Source organism: Ambystoma mexicanum, chromosome 2q (assembly GCF_040938575.1).
Source record: "Ambystoma mexicanum isolate Mex_15411 chromosome 2q, UKY_AmexF1_1, whole genome shotgun sequence".
Taxonomy (NCBI): domain Eukaryota; kingdom Metazoa; phylum Chordata; class Amphibia; order Caudata; family Ambystomatidae; genus Ambystoma; species Ambystoma mexicanum.
This window is the reverse complement of record NC_090924.1, coordinates 340,374,998-340,394,528: the sequence shown is the minus strand read 5'-3', so window position 1 is coordinate 340,394,528 and position 19,531 is coordinate 340,374,998. Positions and strand designations below refer to the sequence as shown.

General features: G+C 51.8%; 1 protein-coding gene across 1 annotated transcript in view; it reads right to left on the bottom strand.

Moving 5' to 3' along the window:
- Positions 1–19,531, bottom strand: part of MLST8 (MTOR associated protein, LST8 homolog) — a 670,473-nt gene that overhangs the window by 96,896 nt on the left and 554,046 nt on the right. The gene's annotated exons all lie outside the window — the stretch shown is intronic.

The window sequence follows — 19,531 nt, the reverse complement described above, 5'->3', positions numbered from 1 at the left end:
GCTACGACCATCAAATAATAATAATACAGTCCTAGTAGAGTTTAGTCAAATAAAAAGGGCCTATACTAAAAAAACATATTGCTAATCCTTACCGCTATGCTACAAAATAATGTAGGATAATATTTGCAAAAAAAAGAAAGGAGTGTTCACAAAATAGGTTAGGATGTTATGGCTGGGGCCTCCCTTCCCCACGTTTTTAGCATGGGACAAGGCAGCACACTCCTGGGCTTCTCTGGCACAAGCTTACAGTTCCTTTTCACTATATCGGGGCCTTCTGTGCCCAAGTCTTTTTTCATACAAAGTCTCTTGCTTCAGAGGGCCTGATATGCCAAAACAACATAACAAAAGTTTCTTCTGATAATCTTCACGTTGGGTAATTGCCCTTCACCCTTGGATCCCTGTCAGCCGGGCTCTGATCCATCTCTCAGTCATCAGCCTCCCTCAGTCGGGCTCAGACTTTCCAAAGCACTTGCCAATTTTAAACAGAGACTTCCGAAGGGCGATCATGTCTCGCAGGGTCACTGTTAGCCTATGGCAAGTGCAGGCTTTGCAAAATCACAGTTCGCACAGCGTTCCCCTCAGCCGGGGGCAAACGCCTGTTTTACAATTTCTTCAGTCGGGTTCACAATTTCACAATCGTCAAAACTTCTGCACCGTGTCAAGGACTTTCGATTGTACAAGGGGCTTGGCTTGACCCTTGTATGACCACCTTGACACCTCACGTAGGCCTTCCCTATGGCCTCTTGGTACTTGTAGTTTGAATACTTTTGCAATCCCACATTCTCTTTGCTCAAGAGAGGGGTACCACCTAGAGACCTTCGAATGAGCGTCCACCTGGCGCTGGACCACTCTATCTCTGGTACCAAGTTTGTTTACAAAAAGACTGCTGTCTTTTAATCTTCTTAACGTTGCCACTGCAACCTTGAGCCTAACACAGTCCGGCCCCATATTTTATCCGGACTCACCAGCTGTGCTGCAGTCATTGTTGTTTCTTTTGCCGCTGGTGTCAAGGACCCTACCATGATGGCAACTGCGTCTCCCGGTTCCAGGTACCGCTGACATCCATCATATCATTCGCCAGCTGCGATTCCTGGTGTTGTGTTTCCTTTGTCGGACGCTTCACAGGCCTGGGTTGAAAAGGGCATGGGCAACTCCCTCCTTGACGCCCTTTCAAGTCTCGCCGTCTTTCTCCTCGGTTTGAACTGCCGTCCTGGAATAGCCGCTTCTTCGTGCGTTGGGCCTTGCTCAGAGTGTGCTCTCGTGCTCTGCCTTTTATGCCTATGGGAAAAGGCAGTCAGATGTGTGTAGTCATCAATTGCATAACTCTGCCTGATCGTTGTGTTGGGACATGTCAGTTAAAAGGCTTCGGTCTTAGTCCGTTGTCGCTCACGGTGTGAGAAAGTGTTTGTGTTGGAAAAGGGTGTGGGGTAAGGGGGTGGAATTTCTAAATATCATACTTGGCAGGATGGGGGAAAGGTGTCATAAGGAAGGGGATACCGTGTCTCACCCTTCGGTGTCCCGCTTCCACTCCCCGAAGAGCCCTCATCCAGGTGATCCTCCCTCACTGGTCCACCACAGGAACTGGATCCAATCACGATGGCTGTGTCCTGGCCACCTTGATGACAGATCCCCAGGGACTAGAGAGTGAAACACCTTCAGGTTTATCACAGGGCGCACTGGAGTACTCAACTGCTCTTCTCGGTGCCTGGATTCACTGGCGTAATTTTATCGACACCTTTGACTTCGGGTGCCATCTATGGACGGGGGCTGAAGGTAACTAACAGAATTCGCTTCAACGATGGTCTCAGTGTCATTCATTTTTGCATCTTGCCCACTGCAAAGCAGCTGTGGTCACACCACCATGCACAGGTCCTAGGTCCCCATTCACGCAACTATTCTCCTGTTGCAGGATTCGTCGGCTCTCCAGCATCTTTCTCTGGCGTTCCTCGCCATTCCAAAAGTTGCGACTTTGCTCTTATCCGCCTCTCCAAGGCGTAATCACGTAAGGGGGCTTCCCCTGCATACTATACTCTTTCTCCTCACAAAGGTTACTCATTCCAGTTATATGCACGTCTCCTTTTAAAAAGACATGTCGTCTTTCTGGATATGGCTGTTTCGTTCCCACATTGTCTGAAGCCACCAAACATAAGGATGAAAGATGGATTTTCATTCCAAGCAGTCCCGTGCATGCAGATACGGTATTGGGTTTATGGAATTCCTCCTCAGAATAGGAGTCTTTGTACCCCAAGGAGGAGTCACTTCCATTGAAGTCCCACTTACCCATAGCCCTAGGGAGCGTCTTGCTGAGCAGGCTTGCTTCCCTATCCTCAAAGGGGATGGCTCTCCCTCGGAGACAATGGAAGAATACCCTAGATTCGTCACATATCCTAAGAAGCATAGTGGACTCGCAAGGATAAATTAGGTTATAAGGTGAGACAGATGCAGAAATGAGCAATAGGATGTCCTGAAGGTAGTGTAAAGTAGTCCTACAGAACACATGCTGCTCAAATGTGTTAACCCTTGAAAATGTAGACCAGAACTTCAATTGGGTTTGAAAAAACACATATCTATTCCTAAATCTAAAGATGGGAGCTCGCTACGATGATCAAATAATAACACAGTCCTAGTAGAGTCTGGTCAAAATAAAAGGGCCTATACTAATAAACCTATTGCCATTCCTTACTTCTAAATACAAAGGGTGTGGGGAAAAAATGTTATACAAAAGAAAAGTGTTCAAGAAATTATATGTCAGGATAGTTGAGCCGTTAGCTTCCTTTCCCCACGTTTTCAGCACAGGACAAGGCGGCACACTCGAGCTTAGCACATACTCTGGCTTTTCTAGCACGAGGATGCAGCTCAAAATCTCAGTATCAGGACCTTCTGTGCCAAAGTCTATTTGCCATTCAAAGTCTCCTATTTCAGAGAGCCTGATGCGACAAACAAACATTCCAAGTTCCTTTCTCCTCAGGATTGTCATATGCACAAATTCTTTAGTGATCACTGGTCATCCCAGGTCTCCCACCGCCGGGCTCGGACCAGATTTCTCATTTTCCAAACGTTCTTTACCATATCAAAATCAAAGACTTTCGACTGTGTGCGGGATTTTGATTGACACGTCGCCAGACCACTTCGATTCACAATTCTTTGTTCCCTTCTGAATGTCACCCTATAACTGACTTCTGCCACTTCTCAGCTGGATACCTTACAGAGACCTTCAATTGAGCAACCACGCTGTGCCGGACCACTCTGTCAAAGGTATTGTATCAAACTCTCTTCAAAGTTCAAACACTTATCAGCAGTTCAACATTTACTTGCATCTTTTCTCAGACACGTTTTAACATTGTTCATTCCAGCGCTCGCCATACAATGTTGCAGCTTGCAACCGTAGCTTCAACACATACCGATCTTCTTGTATCTGTCTCCCCAACTCACCGGCTGTGTTGATTTCACTGACGCTGTGTTGTTCTTGGAGCCAAGGACGGTATCACGGTGGCTGCTGCTTCTCCGAGCCTTGATTAGTGACGCGGGTATCTCTGACACACAATATAGGATTCTTCAGCCTGGTTTCCTGGTCTTGCGCTTTCTAATCTCAAGGGCTTGTGGAAGGTACTGTCTCGGAAAGGTAAAGGGAATTTCCCTCCTTGCAATCCCCTCCTGTTTTGCCGACTTTCTTCTCTCGTTCAGCTGCAGTCTCGAAACTGCTTCCTCGTGTGCTTTGCCTCACTCACAGTGTGCTTTCATGTTCCGCCTTTTATCCGTGCGGGGAAGCTTAATGGAAGTCAGGTGTGAGTGATGGTCAGTAATTGCCCGACCTCGCCTGACTATTGTGTTGGGGCAATTCAGGTATACTGCTCAGGTGTTCGTCTGTTTTCTCCCAGAGCAGGGTATCCGTGTGAAAGGGTTCATGTAGGAAAGGGGAGAGGGTTCGAGTTCCTACGTATCTTATCTGATAGGATGGGGTAAATGTGTTACAGGGAAGGGGATAACGTGTCTCACCATCCGGCGTCCCACTCCCAATTCCTGAAGACCCCTCATCCAGTAGCTCCTCCCACACTGGCCCACCCCCAGGAAATAGATCCAAAAGCAATGGCCGTGTCCTGGCCACCTGGATGACAGATCCCCGGCCACTAGTGGGTGAGACACCTTCTGGTTTCTCATACTAACTGCCAGAATGGCCCCTTTTAGGACAAAGGGCCTCATTCCGAGTTTGCCAGAGTGGCAAAAAAGGATTTACCTCCAGCATCATGCTGGAGGTAAATCCTCCACCTTCAGCATCATGCTGGATGTAAATCCTCCACCTTACTGATATAAAAATTAGCAAAATTGGCAGAATTACCACCAGTGGTAATTCTGCTGAATTCCTCATGGGGCCCTATGAACTCTGATAAATGGGAACTTACATCACCTACCACCACTTGTAATCTAGCAGCACTAAGTGGAAGTTACAGTATTTCCGGTTGGGGGTAGTTCAGCAGAATTGCTGCCGAACTACCACCAAACTTGTAATGAGGGCAAAAGAGTAGATTTGCAGGGAGACACAAGAGTAAAATCTGGGGAAAACCAAACCCCAAAAGACAAAATCCAAGCATGGACTGTCCTATTGATACTTTGTAGGCCCTGCGGCCGAAACAACTTTTTGTCACGCGCTAAATCAATAACCCCTGCTTGCCCAAACATTACCCAGTGGGTCCAGGAAAGCCAAGAGAAGAAAGCTCAGCGCCCAGTGACGGCCAGAAAATCCTTCTGATCACACAAGCTGTCTAAAAATCCAAGCTAACCGGGCACCTCTAAGAAGAATTGGTCTATGGAGAATAAAGGGGCAGAGCTGGAGCCACGGACACCCAAGGAAAGAACACTCAAGAAGAGACCTGTCCTAATCACAAACTCAGGATGCTAAGCATGCACACACACCTGAAGTTGATAGTCTGAAGAGCAATCCCAGGGGTGAAGTTAAAAGAATATAAAAGGCAAACAGAGGAGTTTGGAGAGTGATGCAAAATAAAAAGGATCATGCTGAAGGCAAGGACGAGATTAGTTTGGAGGTGGGTGAAGGGTAGGACAGGAGGTGAATGGAAGAGAAGAGGAAGAGGGAAGGAAACACCATATGTTGGGGAGGGAGAAGCCCCAGATGTTGGGAAGAGAAAGGCTGCAAAGGTTGGGGAGAAAGAAGACTTAGGGGGTGCAGAGAGAAAAGCACTAGATGTTGGGCAGAAAAAGGCCCTAGAATTTGGGGCGAGAAAGACCCTGCAGGTTGGGGAGAGGAGCCTCAGAGGTTAAGAAAAGAGAAACCTTAGGAGGTTGGCGGGAAAAGCCTTGAAGGACGCTACCGAATTACCCACCCCCACAGGGCCAATAAACCTCACATGGTAAGCCTGTTGGAGATTAGGTCTCTTTTAAATTAGCTTGTATTGTTTAAAAAGCAAGCCATATCCGAAATCTTTTACATTTGGGCAAGAAAGTTAAGATTTATAGAAACTCTAGAGGCCTCCATAGTCTTGATACTTTACATCTGGAAGTTCCTAGATTTAAACACTCAATATCATTGAAAAGATCATTTTCTGGTGCGGTGGTTGCCTGTTGGAGTACTCTCCCACCAGAAGTTTGTTTGAAATATTGGACTACTTGACTTTCCAAAAAGCATTACAAAAACATGGTATTGGAACATTTTATATTAATTTCCGTCACTTTTCCTGTTTCTTTTCTGTCATTTTCATGATGTGATGGCTTGCATTTTTTTTATTGTTTTAAATGTTTTTACATTTTTTATGTTCTATTGTATAGGACTCTGATGCATTTGATGCCTTGTTTGCACATTAGAAAAATCTTGAATGAACAAATATATCTGGGCATCAAAGGGTACAAGGACAGGGTAGGATAAGCAGGGAGTAGCCAACTCGGACACAAAACTACCACACAGGATCCCCATACCAACCCTACAAACCTGAACCAAATAGGCAAGAAGCCATTCCAGGAAGTGGACCAAGAACTGTATAAAGAGATGCTGGGAAAACAGAGGAGTGTGGGAGTTAGGAGTTAGTTTGGAGAAAGGTGGTGGAAGGAGCAGGCGACTGGAGACAGAAAGAGAAACCATGGGGCTGGGAATCACTGGATTCAAAAAGTTAGAATAGATACCCAGGATACTTGAGAAAGAAGCAAGCAGAGCTGGATCAACAGTCAAGAAGTGAAAGGGTGGTGGCTAGATAAAGTATAGGTAGCCAGAAGGAGGGAATCAGGCGACAGGAAACTGAAGATGATACCACATGTAGTGAAGGCGGTAAGGAGGTTGTCAGAAGAGGGGAAATTGAAAGTAGAGATTCAGCGGGCAAAGAGGGTGAAGGAACAAGCTACTTACCTGTAACTGTTGTTCTCCAGCATGGGTCTGGCATGGATTCACATGCTCATGAATATTCCCCGTCGTCAGGCTGGGAACCTTCGGTAAAGAAAAAATCAGTATCAGTTTTGTTTCCGATCTGTCTTTCTTAGTAGTAACCAATCACTGGTCTCTGGGTCATACTGTCCCCAGCCAATGACTGCCCTCTCCCTAAGCCCCACCCCTGGCAGCCATCCTCAGATTTGGTAGCACGTAAAGTGGAAGTATGACCAAGTGAAGAGCCGCAGAGGGGTAGGAGGGAGGGTTCGCATGTGAATCCATGCCAGACCCATGCTGGAGAAGAACAAGTTACTCTCTTACCTGGTAACGTTCTTTCGATGGGATGGTCCGACAACGTATTCCATATCTATGACAGTAATCACCACAGCTGTGCTGCTTCGGAAAATCTTTCGACGTCTGCGTCCTGCGTCGATGACGTCGATACGCCGTCCTCGAGGGCTTCCATCAAGCCGACGTCACCGGATGTTATAAGTAGGGCGCACGACGCCCCGTAGCCTCAGTTGTAGTTTTTTTCCCAGAACGTGTGGCACCAATCTTCTGCCAGTAGGACCACAGAAAACCTTGCGGAAACGTAAGCTGCAATCGCATAAGAAATTCTGTAGCGGGGAAGGCAGGGAGGGAGCGATATGGAATACGTCGTCGGACCATCCCATCGAAAGAACATTACCAGGTAAGAGAGTAACTTGTTCTTCGAGGGGATTGGGTCCTCCAACGTATTCCATATATATGACAGACTCCCAAAACAGTACCAACGTAAGGAGGTGGGAAAAGAATTTAGAATATACAAATTTAGAATGCCCAATCAAATTGCAGAGTAAAGGACCGCCTTGCCAAGGACCGCCTTGCCAAAGGCCAGATCCTGCCCATGGACAGAATCTAGGGAGCAGTGACGTACAAAAGTATGGACCGAAGCCCAAGTGGCTGCATCACAGATGTTGCGAATAGGATCACCCCTCTGCAGGGCAGTAGAGGCAGCCATACCCCTAGTCGAATGGGCCCGTAAGCCTAAAGGAGGGTCCTTACCCGCCAGGCGGTAACATTCAGAACTTGCCAAGATAATCCATCTAGACAAAGTCTGCTTAGTCACAGCTTGTCCCAAACACCTTCCAGTGTAACCAATAAAGAGCTGACCCAGGACATGCGTGAAATGTAGAAACTCAAAGCTCTCCTAGGATCTAACCTATGGAGCCTCTCCTTGTCCTTACCAGGATGCAGAGGAGGATAAAATGCCGGGAGAACAACCTTCTGGTTCAAATGAAATTCCGACACCACCTTCGGAAGAAAGGAAGGACGAACTCGAAGGACAACCCTGTCCTTATGAAACACAGTGAAGGGTGGCTTAATTGAAAGTGCCTGTAACTCACTCACTCACTCACTCTGCGAGCGGAAGTGACCGCAACTAAAAATACAGTTTTAAGGGTTAACATCCTCAAAGGACAAGAATGTAAAGGTTCAAAAGGAGCACCCATTAGAAACTTGAGAACAAGGTTCAAATCCCAACCGGGCACCTGGAAAGGTGACGGAGGGAACACATTAGTGAGCCCTTTCAGAAACTGAGAAATAAAAGGAATTTTAAAATAAGTACACTCCACAGACAAGCGCTTAAATATGGACAGCGCCACCAAGTAACCTTTAATGGTACCCACTTGCAAGCCCCTGTGGGCTAAAGAAAGCAAAAAAGATAGAACTACAGGAATGTCACATGAAAAGGATCCACATTCTGAACCCTGCACCAGTCGCAGAACTTTCTCCAACGGCAACGGTACAGGGACTTAGTTGCCGGCCGTCTGGCCAAAAGCAACACCTCCATCACGTCTTCAAAGAGGTCTCAATCCTTATACCTCAACCTTTCAGAAGCCAAGCGTGAAGGTTGAGGGAACTGACCTCTGGATGGAGGACCTGACCCCCTCCCGTGAGAGCAGATCGTCTCGGTAGGGAAGATGACGTGGAGGGCAGATGGACATGTCGAGAAGGTCCGGGTACCACGTCCTCCTGGCCCATGCCGGAGCAATGATGATCATCCGGAAACCGAACCTCTGTAACCTCTGCAGCACTTGCAGGATGACGGGGACTGGAGGAAACGCGTACAGCAGTGGGAATGACCACTCCACCATGAACGCATCTCCTAAGGCTCCTCTTGGAGGAAATTCCCGCGAGCAGAAACTTTCGCACTTCCGGTTGACACTGGAGGCGAAGAGATCCACTTGAGGGGTCCCCCAAAGGGTGAAGATCTCCAGGAGAATCTCCTGAGCCAACTCCCACTCGTTAGAGATCGCGCTCTGCCTGCTCAGAGCATCCGCCGTCTCGTTTTCGTCTCCGGCCAGATGAACTGCCGAGATCGAAATTTCCTGCTGGATGGCCCAGAACCAGAGCTTCATCGCCTCTCTGCACAGAGGAAGTGACCCTGCCCCCCCCCTTTTTGTTGAGGTAGTGCATGGCCACTGTGTTGTTCGTCAGAATCAGGACATTCTTTACTCGCACAGTCGGCAGAAAAGCCTTCAGGGCAAGCCTGACGGCCCTCAGCTCCAACAGATTGATATGGAGTCTGGACTCCGACAGAGACCAACGACCACTGACTGTCAGCTCGTTGGCATGAGCTCCCCATCCCGTGAGGGACGCGTCCATCACGATCGTCACCTCCGGCCAGGGCAGCCAAAACGGAGCCCCCCTCATCAGATTGCCTTTGACGACCCACCACAGAAGGTCCTGGGCGACCGAGGGCGGCACCTGAATGAGGTCTGACATCCTGCCGGAGGACTGTGACCACTGGAGCTTGAAAGCCCGTTGTAAAGATCTCATCCGCAACCTGGCCTCTGGCACCAGAAGAATGCAGGATGCCATGAGGCCGAGCAACCTCAAGAACTCGAACGCTGGGAGACTATGGGCATGTTGAAACTTGTGCACCATCTGCTGAATGTGGTGAGCCCTCACCTGGGGAGGAAAACACTGCCCCATGGACGTGTTGAGTACTGCTCCGATGTACTGGAGCCACTGAGTTGGCGTCAAGTGAGACTTCTTTAAGTTGAGGGAGAAGCCCAGCTTGTGAAGGGAGTGGCAGGTGACGGACAGATGATCCAGGACTTGCTCGGGAGAGCGCGCCCTGATCAACCAATCGACCAGGTAGGAGTAGACGTGAATCCCCCCTTTCCTGAGATGCGCTGCCACAACCACCATGAGCTTGGTGAAAACCCTCGGGCGGAGGTCAATCCGAACGGCAGGACCCGAAACTGAAAGTACGAGTCGCCAACCGCGAACCTCAGGTACTTCTTGTGCTTTGGATGGATCGACACATGAAAATAAGCAACCTTGAGGTCAAGAGACACCAACCAGTCCTGAAGATGAAGGGCCTGGAGGACTTGAGAAAGAGTAACCATTTTGAACTTGTCCTTCCTGAGGAGCTTGTTCAAACCGCGCAAGTCCATGATGGGTCTCAATCCTCCGTCTTTTTTCGAAGTAAAAAAATAAGGGGAATACCATCCCTTGTTCCTCTCCGCTACAGACACCAGTTCTATGGCGCCTTTCTCCAGCAGGGATTGAATTTCCTGCGCAAGGAGCGGATCCGGACTCTTCAAAGATGGATCCTTGGTGGATTGTCGCAAGGCCTCTGCCGCAAAGGAAGACAGTAGCTGTGGGCTATGATCTCCAGAACCCACACATCTGAAGTAATGGCACGCCCTTCTACCAGATGCTGCGCCAGCCTTCCCCCCAACCGGAGAAGCATGGGCCTCATGACTGAGCTGAAGCAGCTGCTACAGTGCCTGAGGGCAAAGAGGCAACTGCACGCGCGGCCTTGGCACCTCGAGTACCTTCTTTTCCACCTCTGGCACTCCTACGGTTGCCCCTTTGACTTGCAGCTCCTCTCGATTTACTAAAGGGCGAGTAATATCGCAAGAAACCTCCACTCCATTGCTGTCCCCTAGGACGAAAAGGCGGAGGTTGGCGGACTGCAGCGCCCAACGACTTTGCTACAGCTTTGGAGGTCTGCAACCTCTCAAGACTCTCGTCAGCCTTGCTGCCAAAAAGATGTTCACCATCAAAGGGCATGTTGAGGAGGCGGGCCTGCACATCAGGAGCAAAACCCGACTTCCGCAACCACGCAAACCTGCGTATTACAGTGCTCGCCGCCAAGGACCAGCTGACGCAATCAACCATGTCCAGACCCGACTGAACGGATTTACACATGGCATCCTTGCCATCCTGCACGATAGCAGGGAAACCATCCCATTCCTCCCCTTCGGGAATATGATCAGCCGCTAGGGAAATACAGTTCCACAGAGTGTGCATGAAACGAGACAAGGCACAAACGGAGTTGGCAGCCTGAAGGCCCATACCCCCAGAAGAAAACACCTTCTTCCCCAGCCGTCAACACGTTTGTCATCCCTATCAGGAGGGATGGTAGGGTACGACGCCTGCTTTGCGGGGGCCGTAGCCGCCTGCACCACCAAACTTTCCGGAGTGGGGTGCGTGGTCAATTAGCAGGGGTCGCCACTGGCTGGACGATATTTCTTCGGCAAGGACTCGCTCACTGCCGGGAGACTCTCCGGAGAAGTCCAAGCCGCAGCCACCCTTCTCTGCAAGGCCATATGGAATGGCAGCACCGGGTCAGTTGGTGGACCCTGGCCCAGGATATCAGTCAGGTCATCCTGCTGAAAATCCCCAGCAGGGGCAGACCACACCAGGTAATCCGTGACCCTCGACAACAGGCGCCGATAAGAGGAGTCGGCATGCATGCCAGGTTCAGGCCTACCAAATTCCACCTCCGGAGAGGTGTCGAGCCCACTGGCGTCATGCAATGACTGGCGCAGTTCCTCAAGCTGGCCATGCCCAGAAACAATGTCATCAGGGACCTCTGCAGGAACCACCCCTTCCTCAGACCCCTCATCCACCTCTGAAATATAATCCAGAGGCTGGAAAGAGGGAACCGAAAAAGGAACAAAGACATGTTTTGCCTTAGCCAGAGCTTTTCTAGGGGGTTCCCCCGTACCACGAGGCATCCCCGACAAAACCGCCTCGAAAGGCATCAAGGGTGTCGACACAGGCCTCGAGGGTGCAGCCCCGAGCGTGTCTCTCGACAACCTGGGTGCCAACGACTTCCTCGGAGGAGGGGCCTCGAGAGAGTGCATCGACGACCTTGGCGCCGCCAGCGTCAATGTCTTCCTCGAAGACTACATAGGTTCACACGGTCTCGATGGCGTCGAGGACCAGGACCTGGAACGGGCATGTCTAGAGTGGCCATCCTTGTCCGACCGGGACCTCAAAGCCGCCCGGTGGTCGAGACGACTGCTTGAGGCCGAAGGCGGACGAGCGGTGTCTCTAGCACGGCCACGACCGGCGTCCTCAGACGGCACGGACGGACCAGAGCCCTGCGATTGGAAAATCGCCAATATCTCCTTTCGGAGGGAATCCCATTCCTCAGGAGTGGAATGCTTGTTGGGACAAGCAACCCGCCGACGGGCGGAGTCCTCGGAAGAGGACGGGGAAGGCGACCAGTGACGGCACTTCCTGGAGTGCCTCAAAGAGGCAGAGGAATGGCAGGACCAACTCCCAGACCGAGAACCCCCGGACTCCCGACGACTATGCGGAGAGTCGCCCCTCGAATCGTCCGTCGAAAGACCAGTGGAACGCGACTTCTGGGGCTTGGCCACCTTACCGACCGACAGCTTCTTCTTACATTCCCGCAAGGCCTTCGATGTGAGCGATTGGCAGTTGACACAGTCGTCCGTATCATGGTCCTCCCCGAGGCAAGCGTTGTGCGTATCCATCAGCGACATCTTGGACCCGCACACCTGACACTTCTTAAACCCGGATCGCGGGGTGGAAGAAGCCGAAGACGACATATTCAATAGCAATGAAGAAACAGGTTCAAAGAACCGAAAGAACAGGATTCAGTAGAATCGAAGCGCACCGAGGTCTCCGAAGCCAACACATTCGCGGAAAAAACAGAACTGAGGCTACGGGTGTCGTGTGTCCTACGTATAACATCCAGTGACGTCAGCTCGACGGAGGCCCTCGAGGACGGCGTATCGACGTCATCGACGCAGGACGCAGAAAGATTTTACGAAGCAGCACAGATGTGGTGATTACTGTCATAGATATGGATGGAATAGTCAGAGGACCCAATCCCCTCGAACAACAGTTACAGGTAAGTAACTTGTTCCTTCTCCAGCACGGGGTCTATATAAGAATATGTAGCAGTATACACATGCACAACCACGGGAGGTGGCAAGGCTCAACATTAAGCATTACATAAACTCAACATTAAGCAACTCTTACCTCCTCACCAGGCCCACCTTCAGGCGAACAGGTTGCGCAGCACTGCTTGGCCGAATCTGGACTCCTCCCTGGAATCCCGGTCGACGCAGTAGAATTTAGTGAAGGTGTGCGTCGACCTCCACATAGCTGCCCTGCAGATCTCCAGCAGGGGCACAACAGACAAGAACGCTGTAGTAGTAGTGATCGCTCTGGTCGAATGGGCTCTCGGACGGCCGGGCAACGGTCGGTTTGTCAACCAACAACAGTGCATGATGCAGCCGGAGAGCCATCTGGAAATGGAAGCCTTCGAGAGGGCCTTCCCTTGATTCACAGGTCAAAGGTCACAAAAAGCTGTGATGTCGTCCGAAAACTCTTTGTGCGGTCCACGTAGAACGTCAGCACTCTAGCTAAATCCAGCGAGTGCAAAGTCCTCTTGGCCGGCAACAAAGGCGGCGGGAAGAAAACTGGCAACACCAAGGGCTCGTTGAGGTGTAAGTCCGACGGCACTTTGGGCATGAAGGAGGGGTGCGTCCTCAGCACCACCCTCGTCTCGTGGAAAGTCAAGTATGGAGGCTTGCAGGATAGGGCCTGGATCTCTCCCACTAGTCGTGCGGAGGTGATGGCCACAAGGAACGTTGTTTTCCACGACAGAAATTTCAACTGTGGCGTATACAGAGGCTCGAATGGCGGCCCCATGAGCCTGGTCAGCACCACGTTGAGCTCTCACGCCGGGGCCAGAGCCTTCACCAGCGGGAACGATCGGAACAGTCCCTTCATAAATTCCTTCACGAGGCGATGAGACCACAGGGATGACCGTCCCGTAGTTCTGGTGTAACGGGAAATCGATGCAAGATGGATCTTGATAGAAGCGTGAGTTAGCCCTGCCTTGGCCAGCGACAGCAGGTACGGCAGCACCTGAGGGGCCGTAATTCGCAGAGGGTTAATCTTCTGTGCACGGCACCAGACAGAGAACCTCTTCCACTTGTGTCTGTAGCACTTTAGAGTTGAGGACGCCCTGGCCTTTGCAAGCACCTCCTTGCAGTCCGCCGGGATATTGTACCCTCCAAACTAGAGTGCTGCAGGAGCCAGGCCTGCAAGTTCAGCGACTCTGGGTCGTGATGGAGGATGGTGCCTCCTTCTCTGGAGAGAAGATCTGCGTCCATCGACGGTCTGACTGAGGGGGACGCTGACAAGTCCAGAAGGTCCGGTAAACAGATCTGTCTTGGCTGCGTGGCCGAGACAGATCTGGTTACCAGGATCATCCTGCACTGGGACCAATGAGTTGGTTGACGAGTCGGAGCAGCAACGGCAACGGAGGGAACGCATACAGGAACAGGCCGTCCCATGGGAACGAGAAAGCATCACCCATGCTCCTCAGCTGGGGAAACCTGCTGGAGAACCTCTGGCACTTGGAGTTCGTCGCCGTCGCAAACGGCCGATCTGGGGTTTGCCCCATCGTTGGAAAAGTCGGTCCACTTGATCCTGACGCAATTCCTACTCGTGGCACGAGCGCAGCTCCCTGCTGAGTGAGTCGGCGATGACGTTCTTTGTTCCTGCTAGATGGAAGGGCACCAGAAACATCCCCTGGGTGACGGCCCAGTTCCACAGATCCTGGGCCTCCATGGACAGGGCAGGGGATCTGGTGCCTCCCTGCTTCCAGATGTAGAACATCGTGGTGGTGTTGTCAGTGAAGATCCTCACCACCTTGCCCTTGAGGGACGGGAGAAACGACCTGAGGGCCCAGAACACTACTCGGAGCTCCAGGATGTTGATGTGGAGTGAACTCTCCTCCGGGAGCCAAAGGCCTCTCGCGTGCAGATCTCTGATGTGCGCACCCCATCCCTCCAGGGAGGTGTCCGTCGTCACCGTCTCCTGATGTACCGGGGTCTGAAAGTTCTTGCCCGCCGCGAGATGCGCGCGGGTGCCCCACCATCGGATCACTTGGCGGAAAGCCTCGTTGAGCGGGATCCTGTCTTCAAAGCTGCCCGTCGCTTGTATCCAACGGGTGTCGAGGAATTCTTGTAGAGGACGCATCCGTAGCCTGCACAGGCGCACCAGGTAGATGCATGAGGACATCATTCCGAGCAGGAACTTGATGGATCTCACCCTGGCCATGTCCAAGGCCAGCAGGCACTGCACCTTGCCCAAGATGGCCTTCGTCCTTTCCTCCGACGGCGAGGCCAATCGCGCCACTGTATCGAGTTTAGCTCCCAGAAACAGTGCGACCGGCGACGGGACCAGGTGGGATTTCGAGTAGTTGATGGAGAATCCCAGGTCCGTGAGAAGTTGGACGGTCTCCGATGTGGGTTCTACGGCGAGTTCTCTTGTCCTTGCCCGGATGAGCCAATCGTCCAGGTAGGGGTAGATGTGGATCCCCCGCATGCGCAGCCACGCTGTCACTGGTGCGAGGCACTTGGTAAACACCCTGGGAGCTGACTTCAGCCCGAATGGCAGGGCCTTGAATTGGTAGTGCCGCCCCTGGACTACGAATCTAAGAAACTTTCGGTGTCCTTTTAGAAGGGGGATGTGGAAGTAAGCATCCTCCAAGTCTAGCAACGATAGGAAGTCGCCCTCCTCCAGCTGTCCCAGCACGTGCTGGAGGGTAACCACCCTGAACTTTTGCACCTTGATGTACTTGTTTAACCGCTGCAGGTCCAGGATGGGGCGCCAACCGCCTGTCTTCTTTCTGACGAGGAAGTACCTTGAGTACACCCCGGAGCCACGGAGCCTCTTCGGGATGAGCTCGATGGCACCTTCCTTGAGCATCACCCTTACTTCTAGCAGCAGTTGAGGGACATGATTTTCCTTCCTGGCCACGGGAGGAATGCAGGGGCACTTCTTTAGAAATTCAAGAGTGTGCCCGTGGGCCAGGGCATCTAGCACCCAACGGTCGGTGGAGATGGACTCCCACACTCTGACGAACTTCGCCAGCTGGCCTCCCACCGGGGTGCTCAGGTGGGGGCCCGACGCTACGGCCGGTTCAGTCCTGCTTGGAGGCGGCCTTGCCACCTTGGCGACGACGACGAGATCCTCCTGACTTGCCGCGTCCTCTAGACCTCCTGCGACGAGGAGCAGACCGCCTGGCGGTACGTCGAGGAGCCGCCGCCGGATCCCTTGGAGGCACCCTGTCTGCCTTCGGCGTTCCGAAAGGGCGGCCGTCGTTGCTGCAACACTCCCAAGGCCCAAGCCATCTCCGTGTCGGTCTTGATGGCCTGAAGTGACTCATCCGCTGTTTTCCCCAAACAGGTTGTTCCGTCGAAGGGCATGTCCAAAACTCTGGTTTGCACGTCCTGGAGGAAATCAGTTGCCTTGAGCCATCCCCGCCGTCGAAGGCGAACACCGTTGCCCAACTGGCGGAATCCGATGTCAGCAATATCCGTGGCCACCGTTATGGTGTGGTCCAACACCACCTCACCTTCCTGTAGGATCTCCAGGGCCTCCGACCTCTTGTCGTCCGGTAGGAAGTCCAGCAGGGGAGCGATCTTGTACCACAGCTCCCTGTCGTAGCGGGCCACAATCGCTAGGGCGTTGGCCGCCTTAATTGTCGTCGCCGCAGACGAGATGACCCGTCGTCCCATGGCATCTAGCTTCTTTCCCTCGCCGTCAGGTGTGGAGGTCGAAGTTGAGGATGACGCCCCCGCCGCCTTCTTCTTGGCCGCCGACGAGACGACCGAATCCGGGGTCGGTTGTGCCCTAAGGCACAAAGGGACAGAATCGGGGACCCGGTACTTCTTCTTGTACCGGTCCCTCTTGGCAGGCGTTGTGGACGGGTTCTTCAGGAGAGCAAGTCCCTCCTCCCAGATGTCGTCAATCAATGGTACCGTGAGGACTGTCTTCCTCTTGGCCTCACGCCGCTGATAGAGGAAACCTTCCTTCTTCTGTTCCTCAGGGCAGAGCTGAAAAAGCTTGGATGCCCTGGCAATCATGGCGTGGAAGGAGCCAATTTCGTCGGGCGGGGAGGCCTGGGGGAGTGGTGATGGAAGGCCCATCCCGTCGTCACCACCGTCGTCATCCGTCCCTGTCGTGGCCATATTCGTTCCCGTGTCATCCCTAGGCTCAGGGGAAGGAGAAGGCTGAGTGGGCCGTGAGGGCTGGAAAGGCGGGGGGGGGGGGACTAGTGCGACGGTTGCTCCTCCTCCACGGGAATCTTGTCAGCGCCACTGTCGCTCTCTTCGTCCGCCTCCTAGGGGTTCCCCCCTTTGGGACCAGACCTCCTCGAACCTCTTGTTGAGGCCCTTCATGACTTCAACCAGCTCCTCCTCAGAGGCTGTGTCTGTGACGGCCAGTGCCCCCCCCTCTTTTTCCACCGGGGTCTTCACGGGGGTCTTATCGATGGGCTGAAAAGAGGATTCCCTCCGTGGCGGCAGGGAAACTCTGGGCCCCGAGGTTGCAACAACTAGGTTAGCCTCCATAGGCTTCGCCAGGGCCGCCGCGACTCCCTCAATAGAGGCCTTCACCGGGTGAAACAAGGCCTTCACCACCTTGGGCGTGCTGGAGGCCTTCACATTGGGGAAGGGGTCACCGCCTCGCTCCCCCTCGGCTTATCCCTTCGAGATCGACCGGGGCCTCTCCAGAAGCTTAGCCGGGTTCTCGGATTTTCGTTTCCCTGAGCCAAAGCGTTGGTTCGTGGTTGATGGTGTCAGTGAAATTGTGCCCTGCCTGGCAGCCGGGGAGCCCGACCCTTTGGCGCTCCCGGTGCCCGCGGACTCACGGTGCTTTGCCTTCTGTTGGGCCCCCGTCGCTGGGGCGCTCTCACAGGACTTAGAAGACCGCTCTGACTTCTTCTTCTTATCACCTGCTGGGCCCTTCTCCAGCCAGCTGGCGAGGCGGATCCGACGATCCCTCATAGTCCGTTCCGACAGGTTCTTGCAAAACGCACAGTCCTTTCCCATGTGAGTCTTGTCTTCATGAAGGCAGTAGAGACATCTCGAATGCTCATCCTCCTTTCTGTAATCTGCATCCAGGGCAGTTCCTGAACAGTTTTGATCCGGGTGTCGAGCTTCCCTTGTCCTGGGCCATGTCCACGAGGTAGGCCTCAGATCTTCTGGAATCCTCCAAGAAGTGTAACTCGACGAAAACTTTGCCCTTGAGGGGAGTAGAAAATTCCAAAACGGGTCCCCGGTGATCGGAAGTAGAAACGGTGGAGCTTGAGGCTCGACTGACTGAAAGAATGAGATAAAACTCCTTGAAAAAACGCAAAACGCAGTAAGAGCTCGAGAGCTATAGCACGAGGACTCCCAACACTTGAACGTACGGTAAAAATCTGAGGATGGCTGCCAGGGGCGGGGCTTAGGGAGAGGGCAGTCATAGGCTGGGGCAGTATGACCCAGAGACCAGTGATTGGTTACCAGAGGCGTTGCTGGGGGGGGCTAAGGGGGCTATAGCCCCTGGTCTTTTGGTTGTAGCCCCGGATAGAATCTCAGGAGCTACAACCAAAAGGCTAGCTAGCCCCGAGTCCCGAGAGTCCTGACATTAGCATAGCGCCGGGTCTTTTCCAGACCTAGCAACACCCCTGTTGGTTACTACTAAGAAAGACAGATCAGAATCGAAACTAATACTGATTTTCTCTTTACTGAGGATTCCCAGCCTGACGACGGGGAATATTCATGAGCATGTGAATCCATGCCAGACCCCATGCTGGAGAAGGGGGTCCAAAGAAGGGGTCGAGTGGGAACCCCAGGAATGAGGAGAGGAGCCCAAAGGGGTGAAGAATAGGAGAGGAATGTCACTGTTTGGGCAGTAGGGAGGTACATTGAGGGGTGATGAAAGAAGGAGACACATAAGAAACATGGAGAATGGGAAGGAGACTTCCACTGACGAAAGGCAATTAAGAAACGAGAGAGTTGGAGGAAAGAGACAAGAAGTTTGTCAATGAGTTAATCAGAAAGGTGGCTCGAGCAGAGAATTGGATTACAATCAGGTGAATTGAAAGCAGAGGTGTTTTGAGGTAGAGAAGGAGGTTGAGAAAGGTCTTGGTATGTACTGAGAAGAAGAAACGAGTGAAAAAGTTGAGCAAAGTGATCAGGGTAGTTTTAAGGAAACCTGTAAGGCGAGCAGAGGTCAACTTGGATGCACGGGAGGTTGAGACACTGGTAGGAAGTGAGAGACCAAAAGAAGAGACTGATGGAGGTATTGAGGTGAACCTCAAGTCCACAAGGGGTGAACAAGTAGTGGAAGGGGGATGAGCACCAGGTGATTGCTCAAGGAAGGAAAAGAGAACAGGTTGCTAGGAATAAAAGTTGGTACCCGAAGGCGGTGAGGTATGGTCAAAGTAAATAAGCACCGTCTCAACCGACATACCTCTCTTGACCTGCACCTGGCACTTTGAAAGTTGTTGCAATCCCGGCCCAGGGCCTTCATTGCCATGCCTGTGCGACTCAAACCAATATCAGAGGAGAACCTTCACAAGAAGCAAATTGTTGAGTTCGCCAAAAAAAGAAAGTATGGAGGACTTGAAAGACCAAGTCCCAAAGAAGTATGATGAAAAACGGTGATAAAACCCCTTTGAGACTACTACTGGGTTATGCTAACCAAAAAGCTTCAGAAACAAAAACCTGATCATGTGAAACCAAACCCTGGGACATTGAATAGAGACTTTTTTTTTTTTTACAATACCTCTCCTGAGAAAGGAACCCTGGGAAAAGCCTGCTGCTGAATAAAAGCCATTTTGAACTATTATTTATCATAGAACTTGTAGTCAATTATGCCAATTGGATCAATCCAGAACATTTTGTTGAACTTACTCTGCCCCATTTGTTATTTTTTTTCCGCACTGTAAAGAACCCTTATTTAATCACACAAAACTTGAGTTTGCATTCTTGTCTGAACCTTTGATACATGACTACCATGTGACAGGAACTTCATCACACTGAGTATGTGAGGTTCTTA